Source organism: Heterocephalus glaber, unplaced genomic scaffold, assembly GCF_053883595.1.
Source record: "Heterocephalus glaber isolate CG9 unplaced genomic scaffold, H.glaber_assembly_v1.0 deba00000071, whole genome shotgun sequence".
Classification (NCBI taxonomy): domain Eukaryota; kingdom Metazoa; phylum Chordata; class Mammalia; order Rodentia; family Bathyergidae; genus Heterocephalus; species Heterocephalus glaber.
This window is the reverse complement of record NW_028258137.1, coordinates 14,840,640-14,859,444: the sequence shown is the minus strand read 5'-3', so window position 1 is coordinate 14,859,444 and position 18,805 is coordinate 14,840,640. Positions and strand designations below refer to the sequence as shown.

Sequence of the window (18,805 nt, the reverse complement as noted above, 5' to 3'; positions counted from 1 at the left end):
AAAGGTCTACTATCGAGAATATACAAAGAACTGAAAAAAATCAGACCCCCCAAATTCAAAGACCCAATTCAAAAAAGGGCATCCAAAATGAACAGACATTTCTCAAAGAAGTAAAAGCAGCAAATAAGCATATGAAAAAATGTTCAACATCATTGGTCATTCGAGAGATCCAGATGAAAACAACCCTGAGATTCTACCTCACCCCTGAAAGACTGGCTGGTATCAAGAAATCAACAAATAACAAATGCTGGTGGGGGTGTGGGGAGAAAGGAACCCTTTTCCATTGTTGGTGGGAATGTAGATTGGTGCAACCACTGTGGAAATCAGTATGGAGATACCTCAAAGAACTAGGACTACATGTCCCATTGACCCAGCTATTCCCCTACCGGGAATCTTCCCCAAAGAATTAAAAGAATCATACCACAGCAATATATGTGCACCTATGTTCATGACAGCACAGTTTGTAATAGCTAAAGCTTGCAAACAGCCCAAGTGCCCATGGACTGGAAACTGGATAAAGAAGATGTGGTTTTTCTATAAAATGGAGTACTACTCAGTGATAAAGAATGAGAAACTAGAGACATTTATAGCTAAATGGAGGCATATTGAGGCCATACTCTTAAGTGAAATAAATAGGACACATGTGTAAATACCGAATAATTTCTCTAGTGTGAGAAACTGAAAGTGTAAATAAGGATGAAAGTGATTAAAATGAATAATTGATAATTTAAAATAAGAAAAGGTCCAAGGGTAGGGAATGGTGGGAGTTGAAGGGGAAAGGGAAAAAGGGAAAGGAAAAATTATGAGAAAGAAAAAAAAATGGAATCAAACTCTGTGTAAATAGGGAAGGGTGGAGGGGGTGAAGGGTGCACAGGTAATGGGAGAAAAAATAAAAACTAAGATACATCATGTTCTGGTACAAACACCCAGTGATAAATGTAGATGTATTTTATACCTAAAATGTATCAATCAATCAATCAATCAATAAATAAAAAAAAATATATATATATATATAAAACCAGCACAGAGAAGTTTTAATAAAACTTAAATAAAAATTTTTTTAAAAAAGAAATTCTCAAAAAATCAAAAGCTAAGGGAGTTTGTTGTCGCTAGACCTGTCCTTCAAAAAATGGTAAAGTTTGAAATGAAAGGAAGCTAGAGAGTAAGATCTTGATAAAGATAATTATAAAAAGTAGGATATTGTAAATTCAGTTTGAAACTTTTTCCCATAAAGACTTTTTTAAAGTTATTCACATAAAACCTAAGTTGTGTACAAGAAATTCACTTTAGACCCAAAGACATTAATAAAAGCTTTAATACACAAGAAGATATAACTATTTATATAATACCAGACTATCAAAATATAGGAAGCAAAAACTGACATAATGGGTACCTCATAACTCAATTAAAAACAAATCTGAAAATGGATTTAAAATCCATCCAATAGAAAACACATTTTTCTCATGTGCAATTAAGTCTCAACAGACTTAAAAAGTGACTTGAGACAAAATGTCCTCTCTGATCACAAGAGAATGACATTAAATTCAGTAACTGAAGGAAAATTTAAAAATTCACAAATTTGTGGCAATGAAACATCACATTCTTGACCAATGGATGCAAGAATTAGAAAATATATACATTAGAAAAGAAAAAAACTCAAGCCAACAACCTAACTTTACAACTTAAACTATTAAAAGAAGAACTAAATCCAAAACTAGCAGAAGAAAAACCACTAACAATCAGAACAGTGATAAATAAGACAGAAGACAGAATAAAGGACAATGAAACCAAAAGCTGGTCCTTCAAAAAGTAACAAAATTGAAAAACTTTTAGCTAGACTAAGAAAAAAGTAAAACTCAAGTTACTAAAATCAGATGAGAAAGTGGGGACATTACTCCAATAAAAACTATGAGGGCACTATGAACAACTGTATGTCAACAAATCAGATAACTGAAAGAAATGGACTAATTCCTAGAAGCAGAAAACCTACCAACAGTGAGTCAGAGAAACAGAACATCTGTGTAGATCTATAACTAATAAGGAGATCTAATTAGTAATTAAAAATGGCTTAAGAAAGAAAAGCCCTAGATCTGCAGGTTTCACTGTTAAATTTTACTAAACCTTTTAAGTAGTAACAGATTCTTTTCAAACTTTTTCAAAATATTGAAGGAGCACTTCCGGACTCATTCTATGGGTTCCACTGTCCTGATAACAAAGGCAGACAAAGATACTAAAAGAAATCTACAAACCGAACTCCTTGATGAGCACTGAAACAAAAATTCACAACAAATTACTAGTAAACTGAATTCAGCAGCATATAAAAAGATTATATACATCATGATTAAATGGAATTTATTCCAGGAATGTGAGACTAGTTCAGCATATGAAAAAATTATTAATGTGATACACTACAGTAACAGAATGATGGGAAAAAGAAAAACACTGTATAAGGTCATTTCTATTGATGCAGAAAAAAATTTTTGACACAATTCAATATCCTTTCATGATAAAGCATTCAACAGACTAATAAAAATGAAACTATTTCAACATAATAACATGTATATATGAACAACCCACATCTGACATCACACTCACTGGTGAAAGACTGAAAACTTTTCCTCTAAAATTGGCAACGATGCAAGGATGCCTGCTTTTGCTGCTTCTATTCAACATAGTTCTAGAAGTTTACACCAGAGTGATTAGGCAAGAAAATGAAATAGAAGGCACACAAGTTGCAAGAAAACAAGTAAAATTATTTGAAGGCATGATCTTACATGTAGAAAACCCTAAGTTTCTACAAAAAAACCTATTAGAACTAATAAATACAGAATAGAAAAATACAAAATCAACACTCAAAAATTAGTTGTTTCTATATGCCAACAATGAATAATTTAAAAAGGAAGACTGTGATTCCATTTACAACATCCAAAAGAATAAAATGTAGGAATTCACCAAGGAGATGAAAAATTTATACAATGAAAGCTATAGAATATTTCTAAAATTAAAGAAGATATAAATAAATGGAAGAGTAGCCCATATTCATTGTTAAAGGATTTAACATTCTTAAAAATCATGCAATGTGATATACAGATTCAATGCAATCCCTGTCAAAATGCTAACAATGTTTTTCATACACAGACAAATCCATCCTCAAATAGGGAATCTTAGGGGATCTTGAGTAGACAAAAAATCTTGAAAAAGAGAAGTCAGAAGACTTATACTTCCTGATTCAAAAGTTATTATAAAGCTATAGAAATCAAAACAGTGTAGTACAGGCAGATGGAGGGAAAGGGGATAAAGAATTAAGATGTGTTACATACATGTACCAACTCCACACAAGAACTGTAAACATTATGTACTGCAAACATGTACTAATAAAAATGATTTTTTTTAAAAAGAAAAATAGACCAAATAGAAATAAACCCTTGAATATAATTGCTATAAACTGAACTGCATCCCCCTAAAATTTATATGTGAAAGCCCTAACCCTCCAGTGACTGTAGACAGTGGCTTTAAGGAGGTGACTAATGTTAAATGAGGTCACAAGGATGGAGCCCTGATCTGATAGAACTGGCACTCTTATAAAAAGAGAAACAGACATGAGAGTTCTTTCACCATGTGAGGACTCAATAAGGCAGCCATCTGGAAATCAGGAATAGAATCCTCCCCAGATTCCAACCATGCTGGCACCCTGCCCTGGAACTTCAAAAATAAATTTCTGTCCATGGTATTTTGTTATGGCTTCCTGAACTATCTAATACAAGGCTAAATGATTTTCCACAGAGTTGTCAAGACTACTCAGTGTGAGAAAGGACAGTTTTCAATAAATGGTGAGGGAAAAAATGGATATTCACATGCCAAAGAATAAAGTCAAATTATTATCTAATGCTATTCACAAAAATTAACTCAAATTGGATCAAAGACCTAAACATAAGAGCTAAAACATTAACAGTATTAGAGGAATATATAAGACAAAAATGTTACGACATCAGATTTGGCAATGATTTCTTGGATATGACACTAAAAGCATAGGCAACAAAAGAACAGACATATCAAATGCTATACAAATTTCAAATTTTGGCAGAGGAGGAGGCTTCTGGGCCACCGTGGCACTGCTCCCAGAGCAGAAGAGGAGGCTTCTGGGCCACCATACCACTGCCCCCAGCCAAGAGAAGATGAGCTGCGCGGGAGCCAGCAGCACCCACCCCCCACCCCCTGTCGAAATGAGAAGACACGTAAACAAGTCTCAAAACCAGACTTCCTGATCACCTACAGCAACCCAAAAGGGAAGTGAGATGAGACACTCTGATACTCAACCACCTGGAGTCCTTGAACTAGCAACAAAAGAGTATCTGGGAAAAATGAAATCAGAAATAATTTCTCAGATAACAGCAGAGATTGTGCTCATAGTGTAAGACATGATTAATAAATCTAGAGAGGAGCTCAGGAACATGATGCAATCCCAACATAGGAAACAAATGGAATCCATAAAACAGATGCAAACAGATTTCCAGGAGATTAAAAACTCCACTCAAAGTCTACACAGCAGAATGAGCCAATGTGAGGATAGAATTTCAGACATAGATAAGGTTGCAATTAGTGACCAAGAAAAGAAAAATTGCTTTAAAATTGTAAGGGACCATGAGAAATCAAGCCAGCAGCTGCTAGATGATACAAAGAATAACAAGACTGATTGGAGTCAATGAAGAAACAGGAGAGAGTGCAGATGACATACACTGTTCACAGAAGTAATGGCAGAAAACTTCCCAAGCAGGGGAAAAGAGCTTGACATACAGATAAGTGAGGCATATAGGACTCCAAATAGCCTTGATCAAAAAAAAGTCTACACATAGGCATATAATTGTTAAAATTCCAGAAACACAACAGAAGAACAAAATTCTGCAAGCAGTTAGAGAAAACAAATCACATACAAAGGAAAGTCCATCAGAATCACAGCAGACTTCTCAATGCAAACCTTCAAGGCAAGAAGAGCTTGGAGTGACATATTCCAAGCCCTAAAGGAAATCAGTCTCCAACCCAGATTGATGTACCCTGCAAAATTATCTTTCAAAATTGATGGAGGAATAATATACTTTCATGACAAAGAGCACCTTAGGAACTTCATGAATACCAAACCAGCACTCCAAAAAATTTTAGACAATATCCTAGGAAAAGACAACGAGGATCACAACCCCAGGAAGCCCAGAAGAATGAATCCTTCCAGCATGACAAAAAATTAAATGCAAAGGGGGAGAATCCAACAAAAAGAAAAAGTCATGATAATGATAGGTCAATACGTATCAGTTATAGCCATCAATGTTAATGGTCTCAATTCACCAATCAAAAGAAATAGACTGGCAGAATGGGTCAAGAAGCAAGATCCAATGATATGCTGCATACAAGAAACACACTTAATTCAAAAGGAAACTCACAGACTGAAAGTTAAAGGGTGGAAAATAATACTCCATGTGACAGGAACCCCCCAAAAAAGCAGGAGTAGCTATCCTCTTTGCAGATCTTTTGCAGATCAAGTGGATTTCAAACCAACACTGATTAAGAGAGACAAAGAAGGACACTACATCCTTGTAAAGGGAACAATCCAAGAGGAAGAGATGAGAATCATTAATATATATGTACCAAACACTAGTGGACCCAACTATACAAAACAAATACTAATGGACATGAAAAATCATATAAGCACTAAGACAATAGTAGTGGGGCACCTCAATACCCCACTGTCACAAATAGATCAACTAGACAAAAAACAAACAATATTAGAAATCTTCAACAAATGAACTTAACAGATGATTTCAGAGTGCTCCACCCCACAAAATCAGAATACACACTCTCTTCAGCTGCACACAGGTCATTCTCCAAAATAGATCACATACTCATTCATAAAACATGTTTAAGTGAAAGGAATTGAAGTTATCCTCTGTATATTATCAGACCATAGTGCGATAAAATTGGAGATCAATAGCAAAAGAAACAGCAAAATTTTCATAAACACATGGAAATTGAACAACACACTTCTAAATAACCAATGGGTCACAGAGGAAATCAAAGAAATCAGACAGTTCCTTCAGTTAAATGACAATGCCAATACAACATATTGGAATCTACGGGACACAATGAAAGCAGTCTTACGAGGGAAATTCACAGCAGTGAATACTCATATTAGGAAAACAGAGCGAGCCCAATTAAAGAACCTGATCCTAAACCTCAAGCTTCTAGAAAAAGAAGGGCAGCAGGACAAACCCAAAGTTCACACAAGGGGGGAAATTATAAAAGATCACCGTAGAAATCAATGCAATGGAGACTACTTTAAGAACCTATATGCCAATAAGATGGACAACACAGAATAAATGGACAGATTCCTAGATACATATGAATTACCAAAGTTGAACAAAGAAGATATAAAAGGGGTCGGGAATTTAGCTCAGTGGTTTCACCACCTGCTGCGCAAGCGCAAGGACCCGAGTTCGATGTCTGGTACCAAAAAAAAAGAAGACATAAAATTTCTAAACAATTCAATATCAATCAATGAAATTAAAAATGTAATTAAAAACTTACCAACTAAGAAAAGCTCAGGTCCTGATGGTTTCACTGCTGAATTCTACAAGACATTTAGAGAGGAACTACTGCCACTACTGTTTAAACTCTTCAATGAAATTGAAAGGAAAGCAATACTCCCGAATTTGTTCTTGGAAGCAAGCATCACCTTGATCCCCAAAGCAGAGAAAGACCCAACCAAAAAAGAGAACTATAGGCCAATCTCACTAATGAACACAGATCCAAAAATCCTTAGTAAGATACTAGGATATAGAATGCAGAAGATCATCAAGAAGATCATACACCCTGACCAAGGGGTATGCATCCCAAGGATGGAGGGATGGTTCAATACAAGCAAATCAATCAATGTAATACACTATGTCAATAGAGCCAAGGATAAAAACTATGTGATTATCTCAATAGATGCAGAAAAAGCATTTGACAATATCCAACACGCATTTATGGTAAAAACCCTACAAAAAATCAGAATAGACGGTCTCTACCTCAATCTGATAAAAGCTATCTATGAAAAAGCAACAGCCAGTATCATACTAAATGGTCAAAAACTGAAATCCTTTACACTAAAATCAGGAACAAGACAAGGATGTCCACTATCACCACTCCTGTTCAACATAGTTTTGGAAACACTAGCCACAGCAATTAGACAAGAGAAAGAAATAAAAGGAAGAAAGATAGGAAGAAGTCAAATTGACATTATTTGCAGATGACATGATACTCTATATACAAGACCCCAAGAACTCCACCATAAGTCTTCAAGACTTAATAACCAAATTCAGTACAGTAGACGGATACAAGGTCAACACACAAAAATCAATAGCTTTCCTCTACACCAATGACAGACTCACTGAGAGAAATAGGGCAAATAATTCCTTTCACAATAGCATTCAAAAAACTGAAATACCTAGGAATCAACCTAACAAAAGAAATCAAAGACTTCTTCTCTGAAAACTATAGTACTCTGAAAGGAGAGATTGAAGATGATATCAGAAAAATGGAAAGACATCCCCTGCTCCTGAGTAGGAAGGATCCTGTGACACTTGAGGATTTCAACCAAGAGAAACATTTGACAGTTTAATAAAAAATAACTTTGATATATTTGGGGAAGAATTTTATTGAACTTGAAAGCAGAAAATAACTTCTAATAGTTTATTTGATGCTTTTTCTGGTTATAATTTAGTATTTCACTTCTAGACTTCTATTAAGGTTCGGTCAACCCCAATTGTCAACCAAGGGCTTTTACTAAAGTTAACCAAAAGCTTTATCAAGTCAGTCAGTCAGTCTGTCTGTCTCTCTCTCTCTCTAATTTTTGTTTTCTTGAGACAGGGTCTTGCTATATCATCCAGGCTGGTCTTGAACTCACTATGGAGCACAGGCTAGCCTCAAACTCCTCAAGTGTTCAGAACGCCCTTACTTCCTGACAATAGTGAAACTTCAAGGCCATAGTCTTGCTTAGTATTTTTTTTTCATCATTTGTTTACCATCATAGATGCCTACCAAATCTCAGGTTTGTGAGCCTCCTAAACCTGTAGGTATTTAATAAAGTTCTCACCTGAAATATTTTCCAGTAATTCAACATAGGTCCTTATTCTAGAAAAATGCTTTTTTGTCCTTGTTTCGTATGAGGATCTAATAACACTGCATCTCTAGCCTAAAATTTATAATTCTCTTAGTTAAAACAGTTAAAAAGCTTTCCAAATCACCTTTTGGGCAATGTTAAATTACTGCTTACACTGCCAGACCATAGGTGCCCAGTCATCAGAAGCACCAAAGCATTCCTCTCAGTTAATATTGCCACGTTGATCTGCTAATAGGGCTTACTAATATTCTATAGGAGCTTAAAGGGGATGCATAGAATGTCCCATCAAAAAGCAGCAGTTTAGAAATCATAGAAGTCAATTTGTGTTATACAACAACAACAACAACATTTATCCTTGAGGTCCCTCAACTAATTAGGAATCCTTTTTAAACACTGAAATATTTCCGACAGTACCTAAAAAAAGTACTGAAATTTCAGTAAAAAGCCTGAATATTTCAAACATTTTGCAAGAACAAAGTGAAACAAAGAAATCTCCCCAGATGTCAACCTTTTCCCATAGATCAAGAGACTTGGGCAAGGATAGGAGCACGGAGGAGTACTTCTGAGCTCTGAATCTGCAGGAGAGCTTTTTTCTTGCTTGATTAAAGAAGCAAAAAGGACATGAGTTAAAGCATCTGGCCAAATCAGAGAACAGGTTAGTAATGACTTTTTCCTCTTCCTTAAGAAATTTTATAATGATTCCACACATGTGGGAATGCATAAGCTTCTTCAGCACAATTTTCATTTCAGACTGTGAAAGTGTGAAGTTCCTCCATATGAAAGGACAATGAAGACTTAGCATCTTCAATGTATTCAGACAAATCACAATTTAAGTATTTAATAATCTGCATATTATACTATACACATGACATTGTTTTATCAGTTTGGTTCGTATTTGTTATATGGCCTACCGCTCATATTTATTTAAAAAACTCCTATGACCCAATTTCCTTGGTTCTGCTTCTAATTTAAAAAAATGTTCTAAGGTATAAGTGTCTTGGACTTCTCTATGCTTCTGAGACTGCTCTGCCTCACTTGAGGGTCCTGCGTTTGTCTTCAAAACTGAGTTTGAGAGTTTACCACAATCAAAATTATGAGGGATGGAGTGGGACAGAAAAGTCCAAATGAAGGTAGTAGGTAGTAGATATTCGGTCCTAGGATAGGAGGCAGTAGTCAGGGATATCTCAGAATCCACCTGCCTCTACCTTTGGCCACTTTAAAGAAATTTCCAGCTGGACCACTCCTAGTGTTATTCCCGTAGTAGTCTCTTTTCCAGTCTCTAAGACAATACCCAATACCCAGGTTTAATTTGGCTTGTGGCTTTAAGGGATTCAATTCATGGTTAGCTAGTTTCAAGGCAGAAACATCACAGCAGAAGGGCACAGTGGAACAAAGATGCATAGTTCACAGGGGCTGGGAAGCAGAGCAATGCCAGAGAGGAAGGAGCCAGGGACCATGTATAGCACCAATGGTCACGCCTCCATAACCCAACCATGTACACTTAGCAGTGTGCTTTACTAATCCCCTAGGAGGCTCCCAAGCAAATCAAGTTAACACAGTTAAGCGTAACCACCACAGTCCTAATTCATTCTTACTGAACAGACATTAGATCTGTTTTATAATCTCAGATAAGAAAGAAAAGAGGATATTTCTTAGAACTATCACTGCATTTATTTATTCTCATTGTTCTCTATCCTTCTCACAGTGAGAATTCATTTGCAGCCTTCTATAACTGACCAATTTCCTGAAAAAGCCTCCTCATACTTCCCTGGAATTCTATTTGGCCAAAAGGTAATTTGGTCACCTTTTTTTATGAGCAGGTAGAATGCCAGCAATTCATACGAGTCACCAGATAATCGTTAAAAACACAAACACTAGTTCCCATCTTTAACCTACTTTAGAGTCCATGAGAAAGAACATAGGAATCTTTATTTTTAAAAGGATTCCAAGTGATTTTGGGGGGGGGGGTACTGGGGATCGAACTCAGGACCCTGCCCTTGCGGAGGAACCACTGAGCTAAATCCCCAGCCCCCAAGTGATATTTTGACTAGGTAACTTTAAGACACCCTGCAGAAGGTCATGGTACTTCTGGTTATATATATGATGACCATATAATTCATCATCTAATCAGGACATTTTGAAAGTCAAAGCAGGATTATCAAAAATTCATTGCTCTACCTGGAAAAATCAGACAATTTCAGGCAATCAGAATATATGGTCCTCCCACTCATAGATCATAATCTTCCTCTTGACCTATGTCCTTTATTTTTGCAATAGCTTTGAGATGAAATTTTCATACCATGCAATGCATCCTTTTCAAATGTCCAATGTAATATTTCTAGTTTATTTGGAATTTTGCAACCACCACCCAATCTAATACATCTCCACCATTACCAAAAGAAAAATACCCTTCAGCACTCATCCAAGCTCTTGATCCCCTCCCCTCAAGCTCTATGCAACCACTCATATTATTTTTACTTCATGGATTTGGCCATTCTTGAAATTTCCTATAAATGGAAATCATTCAATAAGTGGTCTTTTTATAACTGCCTTTTATTTAGCACAACGTTTTCAAAGTTCAGCCATGTTGTAGTGTGTCAGTACATTTCATTTTATTGCTGAATACTATTTATTGTAAAGATATATTATATTATATTTATCCATTCATCAACTGATGGAAATTTGAGTTGTTTCCACTTTTTGGCAATTATGGATAATGCTGTTAAGAACATTTGTGTAAAAGTTGTATACACGTTTTCATTCTTTTTGGGTTTGAACCTACTTACATCCTTCCCCGTGTCACCCCTATGCAAAGTACTTACCTTGGAGGACTCTAAACAATGGTTTTCACAAGCCATGTAGAGGAGAAATAGTACAAAGGACCTGAAAGGTAGAACATTACATTAGTTGAAATAACTATTTTTTATTTTTCAAAGACATTTATGCTTTCTAGCAATGACCTAAATACTTGTTCAGAAATTAGATGTGTTGAGAAAAAGACATAGGGAAGGAACTAACCTTAAGGATCAGCAGAAATTCCTTCCAGGCTACCAAAGGTCCTTGCTTCAGAGCTTAAAGTTATTTATCTAAGAGAAGATGAACTAATATATCAAAGCTAATACAACACTTGCAAAAAGCTCCTGGGTCTTAGTTCTTTGATCAAATATTTGCATTCTGTATGGTGAATTAACAGTTTTAATTTTAGTGTTAATAGTTTACTCAATGATGCCTTCTTTAATTTGGTCTTTTTCTTTAAAATGTATGACATGCACAGGTTGTTTTCAGGAAATGTGTTTAACCTTATGAAGACCTACACATAGTGTAATGGTCTTATATGAGAAGACATATAGTAAAGTTAGGTGTGTTAAAGTAAAATCAATACCTACAGAAGAGAAAATTAGAAAGGAAATTGTTGATTTTCCTTCCTTCCTTTTTCTTCTCACTGGACTATGCATTTTGGAACTCTTAGGAATCGTTACATTACAAAAGTTTTTAGGTTTCCATTCTAATGGGTTCCAGGTTTTCCTGTTAGGGGGATGAAACTAATAGACCTAGTAAATTCTTATTTGTCCCCAAAGCCAGGCAGTATTCTTCCCTGGTGCTGGTTTCTATTCATTCACTACCTTTTCTCAGGTTCTTTTGCTGGCCATCATTAATCTTTCAAGCTACAGCTGGGTGGGTTCAGAACAAACTCATCAGAGGAATTGAAAAATGAAATATTGACCTGCACCAATGGGGGAAAAAAGACCTATCAACTTTATCTTTTCAATGCAATAACATTTTGTTCTTTTCACTTTCTAGATAAAAGATAGGATACATATATCCACATGCATATATTTATTCTGCATATATATGTATATATTTATCCTCATTTGTAATGAGGTGTAATATATAGAGCTCAGTTAGTTACCATGGAGACACCGGTCCCGTTTCTTATCACAGAGCCACACTATCATCTGGTGTCAGGCAAGGAGGGATGACAAAGGCCTCCCCAAGAGCCTAGTTCTGCAATTACTGAGCAATCAAGGGCCTCTTTTAATAGAGCACATCTAGGTATACGTGACTTCTCACTCAGCACTGTCTTCTCCTTTTTTAAACTTACACATAGCAGACTGCAGTAACCAAGCATAGATATCTTCCTCTATTGGATTTCCTGTTTATTCAGGATTTCAGTGATGTTGTTTGGTTTATATTACAGAGCTCATTAGCTACCATCCTCTTTATTTTTGTATCTGCCATTTTAAACTTTAACAAGTACTTTCTTCTGAGGATAATATTTCTTTTACGTATCAATTTGTTTTTATGGTTTGTCATTAACTGGCCACATGAAGAAGTGAATAAAAATCATAGTCTCTATGTTTCCTCTTAGTTCCAAGTTTCCCCTAATTTCTCCAAACAAATCACTAAAGCTATCAACAGAAGGGAGAAAAAAGACTAGCATTCATTTTTAGTCATCTGGTGGTGATGTAACCAAGAATCTATATGAATACAATACACATAATAGGAGAAACAAAAGGTCTAATTTTTAAGGATTTTTATTTTATTTGAGGGCTGATTTCACTATTTACAGATGCTCGGACTGAGACATTTCAAACTCCCTGGGAAATTTGGGGTAAAATGGTATGGATTGAGGCATTTAATTAGCCTGGATCTATTATTAATAGGCTTCTTTTATCCTTGTAAATTATTTCATCTTTAAAAAAAATTTTTATTGGTACATTTTAGTTATACAATGACATTCATCATTGGAAATTTGTACCTTTACATATTTTGGTTACTTTTTCCCCATTCCCCTGCCCTCCCTCCAACTCCTTTACTCCTCTGTTTACAAAGACTTTGTTTCCATTTTTTCCTTTTCTCATATTAATTCCATTCCCTTCTTTCCTTTCCCCAACTCCTCCCAATAGGTTTCTTTTAGAGTAACAGTTGACTCAAGTTTGGCCTCGTGCAGGGTCTATAATATTACACAATACATAGTTGTCTTTGTTTTAGCTAAAAATGCCCTTAATCACCAAGGAATAAGGGATGTGTATGTGTTTAAAATCACGATTATGGTTGGGATTGGAAGAGATGGAAACAGTGAGATACTAAAAATGTATAACACACAATCACTGCTCTGAATAAACTTAAGCTCTACCTGGGGAAATAGCCTTTAAACTTAAGTACCATGCTCAACAGTATGAATTAAATGGCAGAAAGTACACACAAACATATTCCTGCAGGACAATAAGTCAAGTCCAGTGTAGGCGAGCCTGGTCCCGAACCCCACACTGACCGCTGACTGCCGGCCTTGTTCAGGGACCTAGATTCGCTCCTTTGTTCTCTCTGACCCAGGGCGAATGAGGACGAACGACAGAGACACGGAGTCAGCTTACCTTGCGGGCAGCCGGGAGGCTCCGACCTACAATAGGCAGAACAGCCAGAGCCTTCCCCCTCACCTTGCTTTTATTCACCCAAACATGGGCACAAGCAATCAAAGTAACACAAGATTCATCTGCTTTCCAATAGCCATTAGTACATACGCTGGTAAACAATTTAACCTCAGCTGTCTTAACTTTTCCCTAATATGCAATATACAGTCACCCTTGAGTGCAGCCTTTCTCCTTTGTGCTCACAGAGGAGCCCAATTAGGCCTTAATTCTCCTCTGGTCCTCGACAGTACAGAGTTATCGCTATGGCTTGCATGTGTCCCCCAAAGTTCATGTGCTGAAACTCAATCCCTAATGTAAGAGTATGGAGAGTGGAACCTTTAAGAGGTGACTGGGTTACCTTGTAGGTGAATGGATTAATACTGTTATCCACAAAGCAGGTTAGATATGATAGGAGTGAATTCCTGATAAAAAGGATGGGTTCAGCTCCTCCTCTACCACCACCCTTGCCCTCTCTTGCCCTTCCAACAGAAGATAATACAGTGAAGGCCCTCACCAGATATAGCCCCTCAGCCTTGAAATTTCCAATCTGCAGAACAGTAAGCCAAATAAACTTCCGTTGTTTTAAAATTATCCAGCCTGTGGTATGATTATAGCAGCATAAAATGGACAAAGACAGTTAATAACATTTAGTGGAAAAGGTGAGACTAGTCTTGAATAGAAGAAAAGAGGAAAAAGCATTCTAGGCAAGGAAAATACCACAAGCTAAACTTCAGTAATTGGAACAATCATGGTCCTCCTCTCAGATCAAGCCCGAAATGCTTCCCTCTTTCTTTTACTAGAGAAAAAGAAAAAGAGGAAGGAAGAAGAAAGAAAAGGGAAGTAGGGAGAACATTATATTTGAAATGATACAATAAAAAAATGAAAATCAGTGATTGCTTATTTTTTGTAGTTGGAGAACAAAGTGTTCCACAGACAGAATATGGACACATTCCATGTTAAATGAACCCTATATGTCAGGAATGTCATTAATTAGATAAAAATGAGTGACTGAAGACCTGGCAGGTGCAGTCAGGAGATCCAGGGCTATATACTCATATGCTTTCACCTATGCTCTAGAACCCTTGGTACAGCTACCCAATCATGGAGTTTTCAGGAGCTTGATGGGAGCCTGATTACTATGTTTTTCATATTTGACACCTGTAATTTTTGCTACCAAAAGATGTTCTCATAAATACATAGTATCTTGCTGGGCATGGTGGTGCATGGCTGTAATCCCAGCAGGAAGATCACAAGTTCAAGAACAGCCTGGGAAACTTAGCAACTTAGTGAGACTCCACCTCCAAATTTAAAAAATAAATAAAAAGGGCCAGGGATAAATGTACAGTATCTTTTGAGCTGAACATGGAAAATTCATTTGATCAGTGGCATGAGCTGAGAAGTTAGCATAAAAATTTATTTGGGTTGTTAAAAAAAGTGTGCAACAAAGGTTTATTAGGAAGGGGCTGGAAAGAATGGAAATCTTCATAATCACATAACAATGATTACTCCAGTAAACACTATGTTCTGAGCACTGTGCTTGACACAACATGTGCCCAGTATTACAGGACCTTACCAGATAAATAGCAGAACCTCCATTTATTTTAGAAGAAGGAACTGAGGTGCAAGAGAGGTTAAGTGGCATTTCTAAATATACAGGGTAAGTGGTCTATATCTGATGAACATAATAACCTGAATCTATTATAACAAAGGCAGAATTCAAAATATGTAATTATAATATCTATTTCTTCAGCATTTTCCTTCTATTTCCTTTAGAAGGCATAAAAGAAATATCTTTTTTGTAAATTTCTGTCAAGAAGGGATACAAAAATTAGAGAAGATATTTCTGGACAAAGAGGAAGAATGGTGACATGGTGATCACAGAGAAGACTTCTTAAAATAGTAGAGGAAAGCATTAAAAACAGTCAAGAAATCCTTTCATTAAACTGTTTCATCTTGTCTCTTTAGCTGTAAAGAGACTCATGTAAAATGGAAGGGGGGGGTAAAAAGAAAAAGTAAAATTTTAAAGTGCAGAGATTTTAGCTGAGTGTGGTGGTGCATGCCTGTAATTCCAGCACTACATGAGACTGAAGCAGGAGGATCACAAGTTTGAGCCCAGCATAGGCAATTTAGAAAGAATTTGTCTCAGTATTAAAAATAAAGTTAAATAGCCTGAGGATATAGATCAGTGCAAAGGCCCTGAGTTCAACCCCCCAATACTACACACACATATACACACACACAATTTAAAAAGTAAAGTGATTTTAATGGTTTTTCATTCATTTACCACTCAGTGGTAGTAAGATTACAAATCCCAGTGAGCTTTGCCTACTTTATGAACTGGAGTTCTTATCATTCCTTGAATATAGCAAATTTGCTTTTGTCATAGGATCTTCATACTGCTTGTTTCCACCAGCTAGAATTTATGGCTGACTTCTCAACTTGAATCTCGGTTCAAATGTCACTTCCTCAGGCTGCAAACCTATGTAACAAAATGTCTCTCCTTCCTGGCTCACAACCTATCCCATACTCTACCTAAATATCCTTTTTTCTCCTCATAGCACTTATCACTATGTGAAGTTCTTTCTTTGTTTTATGTTTTATTTTTAATATAATTTTATTTATTTATTTAACTTGTATACACCATTTTATTCATATGAATACTGTATAAAGACTTATTTGTTATTATATCTCTGGCACTTAGAGAAGCAGTTGGGACATAGTAAGCATTTAGTAAATATTTTTTGAATGAATGAATGCCCACCATATCAACCAATAGGAATAGGACAATATCCTAATATCAGTAATACTGATACATTTAGGAATGCTTCAAAATTTAAAAATGCTTCCATATATATTCAAGAGTCCATACCCCACTTGGAGCCAATCTAGGCTCCAATCAATTGGTTATATCAAGACACTTACAAATCAGAAAATTTTACTATCAGAAATGTTTTTTCTTAAATTCTTTCATTGGTACATTTTAGGTATACAATACATTTACATTTATCATTGGGTGCTTGTACCTGTACATGATGTATCTTGGTTCTTATTTTTTCCCCATTATCTGTGCACCCTTCACCCCCTCCATATCAGGAATCTTATTAAAGCCCCTCAGTTCAATTTAAATTCTTGACATAAATGTGTGTCCATTTACTGTCCAAAGTCCTTTCAAAATCCTAGTAAGGACACAGTGTAATGAGGAAGAACAACAAAATCTAAGTTATTGCCATGTATTCTGAAGGGTTTTTTTTTTTGCCATTTCCCATTAAGTTCCTGCTTTCATTTACCAGAAATGTCCCCATAAACACTTAAGGGTTTTTTTTTTTTCCGGTACCAGGGATTGAACTCAGGACTTTGTGCTTGCCCAGCAGGCGTGGCACCACTGAGCTACATTCCTGGGCCCACTTAGGATTTTTATTCCTCTTTTTTTTTTTTTTTAACTAGTGCAAGTTATACTGCTTTGAATAGCTAGAGAAAAGAACACTAGGGTTAAAATGAAAAACAGCTGGTCAAAGCAGGTAACTTCTTTATTTTTTTTCTTTTTTTTTTGGTACTGGGGATCAAACTCAGATCCTTGTGCTTGCAAGGCAGGCGCCGGAACCACTGAGCTAAATCCCCAGCCCAGGTAACTTCTTTATAGTTCAAAATTAATTTCAAATCATCTGGGCATTTGAGGAGAAAATGACACCTAGGGTTGAGAACTTAATCTTACCCTCTCAAACGTCCATATGTTTTCTTTGCCCATTTATCTAGGAATTAGGAACATATTTTTCCTAGGTTTTATCTTTTTCTAGTCACTGGCCTGATGTTACACCAAAGAATCAGCAGCCTGAATGTATCTGTCTTCCCCCTCAATCTCTTACTACAGGACTTGGCAAGAATCAACATAATTTGAATTTGGTAGATAGACCAGTAGCAAACTGTTAATTTAAAGCTAAGAATTAATACATTTCAAAAGCACTAAGTTATTGCTGTCCACAATACCAAATGACTTTTTTTGTTATTTTCAGAATGAGGCTTAGGTAAAAAACATGAACTTGATTAAGAAAATCCTATGCTGAATTTAAGGAGGAGATCATAATTCCCTCCAGTATCTCTAGTGGGAATCTTGACTTTTTTCTCCCTGAACTGATAACTGAAGATTTTTGCTACAGTCTTTTCACTAGAGGCAGAGACTAGAGTTCTTATTAATCTCCATCCAGATTTCTGTTCTTAAATCATCAAGGAGTTGTTTCATTTTTAGAACATTATACATTGTTTTAAACTTCCTTTTGCTGTAAGAAGTGAAAATATGTCTAGTTCTTTGAACTAATCTGGTGTAAAAACAGTCCCCCCTGGGTAAGAAGAGTCCCTCCTAACAGACTGCAAATTACTAAACATTCTCTTTTGGTGGTTGCTTTGTGCAAATGTACAGCAGTTATGCATTCATCAACTGATATTTTTAAAAGATCTGTCTATAAACAGTACATTTATTTTGTGAACATTTCTAACAATTTCATCTTTAAAACTTGCAATGTGGTTCATTTGCTTGGAAAGAAGGTAAAACACAATGTTCGATACATCATAAAAAATTATTTTAGGGAGGCTTTTGGCTTTTTATCCCCATGCCAGAGCAGGTGCAAGGTGATAAGAAAAAACTGATCGGATTAGCTCATAGGGCAGTCATTAGTGAACTAACTGCACATGGGTAAATAATAGAGTGAGAAGACTCATAATAAACTCCACAATGGTATCAGGAAATTGCAACTGAATATAGAAAATGGTAGTGCAAGAATGCATCCCTGAAAAGCTACACAAAGCCTTTGAGATGACCCAAATGTAAATGAAGTTCCCTCCCTCACTTTAGTTGTACCTAATTTTAAATCATGGCTTTTGCTCCCTTTACTCTTTTTTTTTTTAACAAGCAGATTTTTAAAATGTAGAAAATAAAAATAAATAGTAATAGAAAGAAAAGATATCCACAAATATTACAGCATCCAAAAAAGTGCATATATCAGCAGGACTTGAAAAATAAAATGAATAAAACACCACATCTGGTCCTTAATCTTTATCTCCTTTTTTTTTTTTGGTACCGGAGATCGAACTCGGGTCCTTGTGCTTGTGAGGCAAGTGGTGGAACCACTGAGCTAAATCCCCAGCCCTTTATCTCCATTTGATAAGTATGCTTGTGTCTAGCTGTCCCCCCGAAGCCTCATGACCATAGGTGACTCTTTTTCAGGGGTGGCTGGATCTATAGTGTGTGACA

At 36.0% G+C, this 18,805-nt stretch overlaps 1 long non-coding RNA gene across 3 annotated transcripts in view; it reads right to left on the bottom strand.

Moving 5' to 3' along the window:
* The window catches only part of LOC110348776 (uncharacterized), a 70,892-nt gene extending 57,294 nt beyond the window's left edge, over positions 1–13,598 (bottom strand). For all 3 annotated transcript variants that reach the window (XR_002394312.2, XR_002394314.2, XR_002394315.2), the window contains exons 1-2: positions 13,525–13,598; positions 10,972–11,032 (exon numbers count right to left, since the gene is read on the bottom strand). This is a non-coding gene — a long non-coding RNA (uncharacterized LOC110348776). The remainder of the gene's footprint in view (positions 1–10,971; positions 11,033–13,524) is intronic.
* Between the last annotated feature and the right edge of the window lie 5,207 nt (positions 13,599–18,805).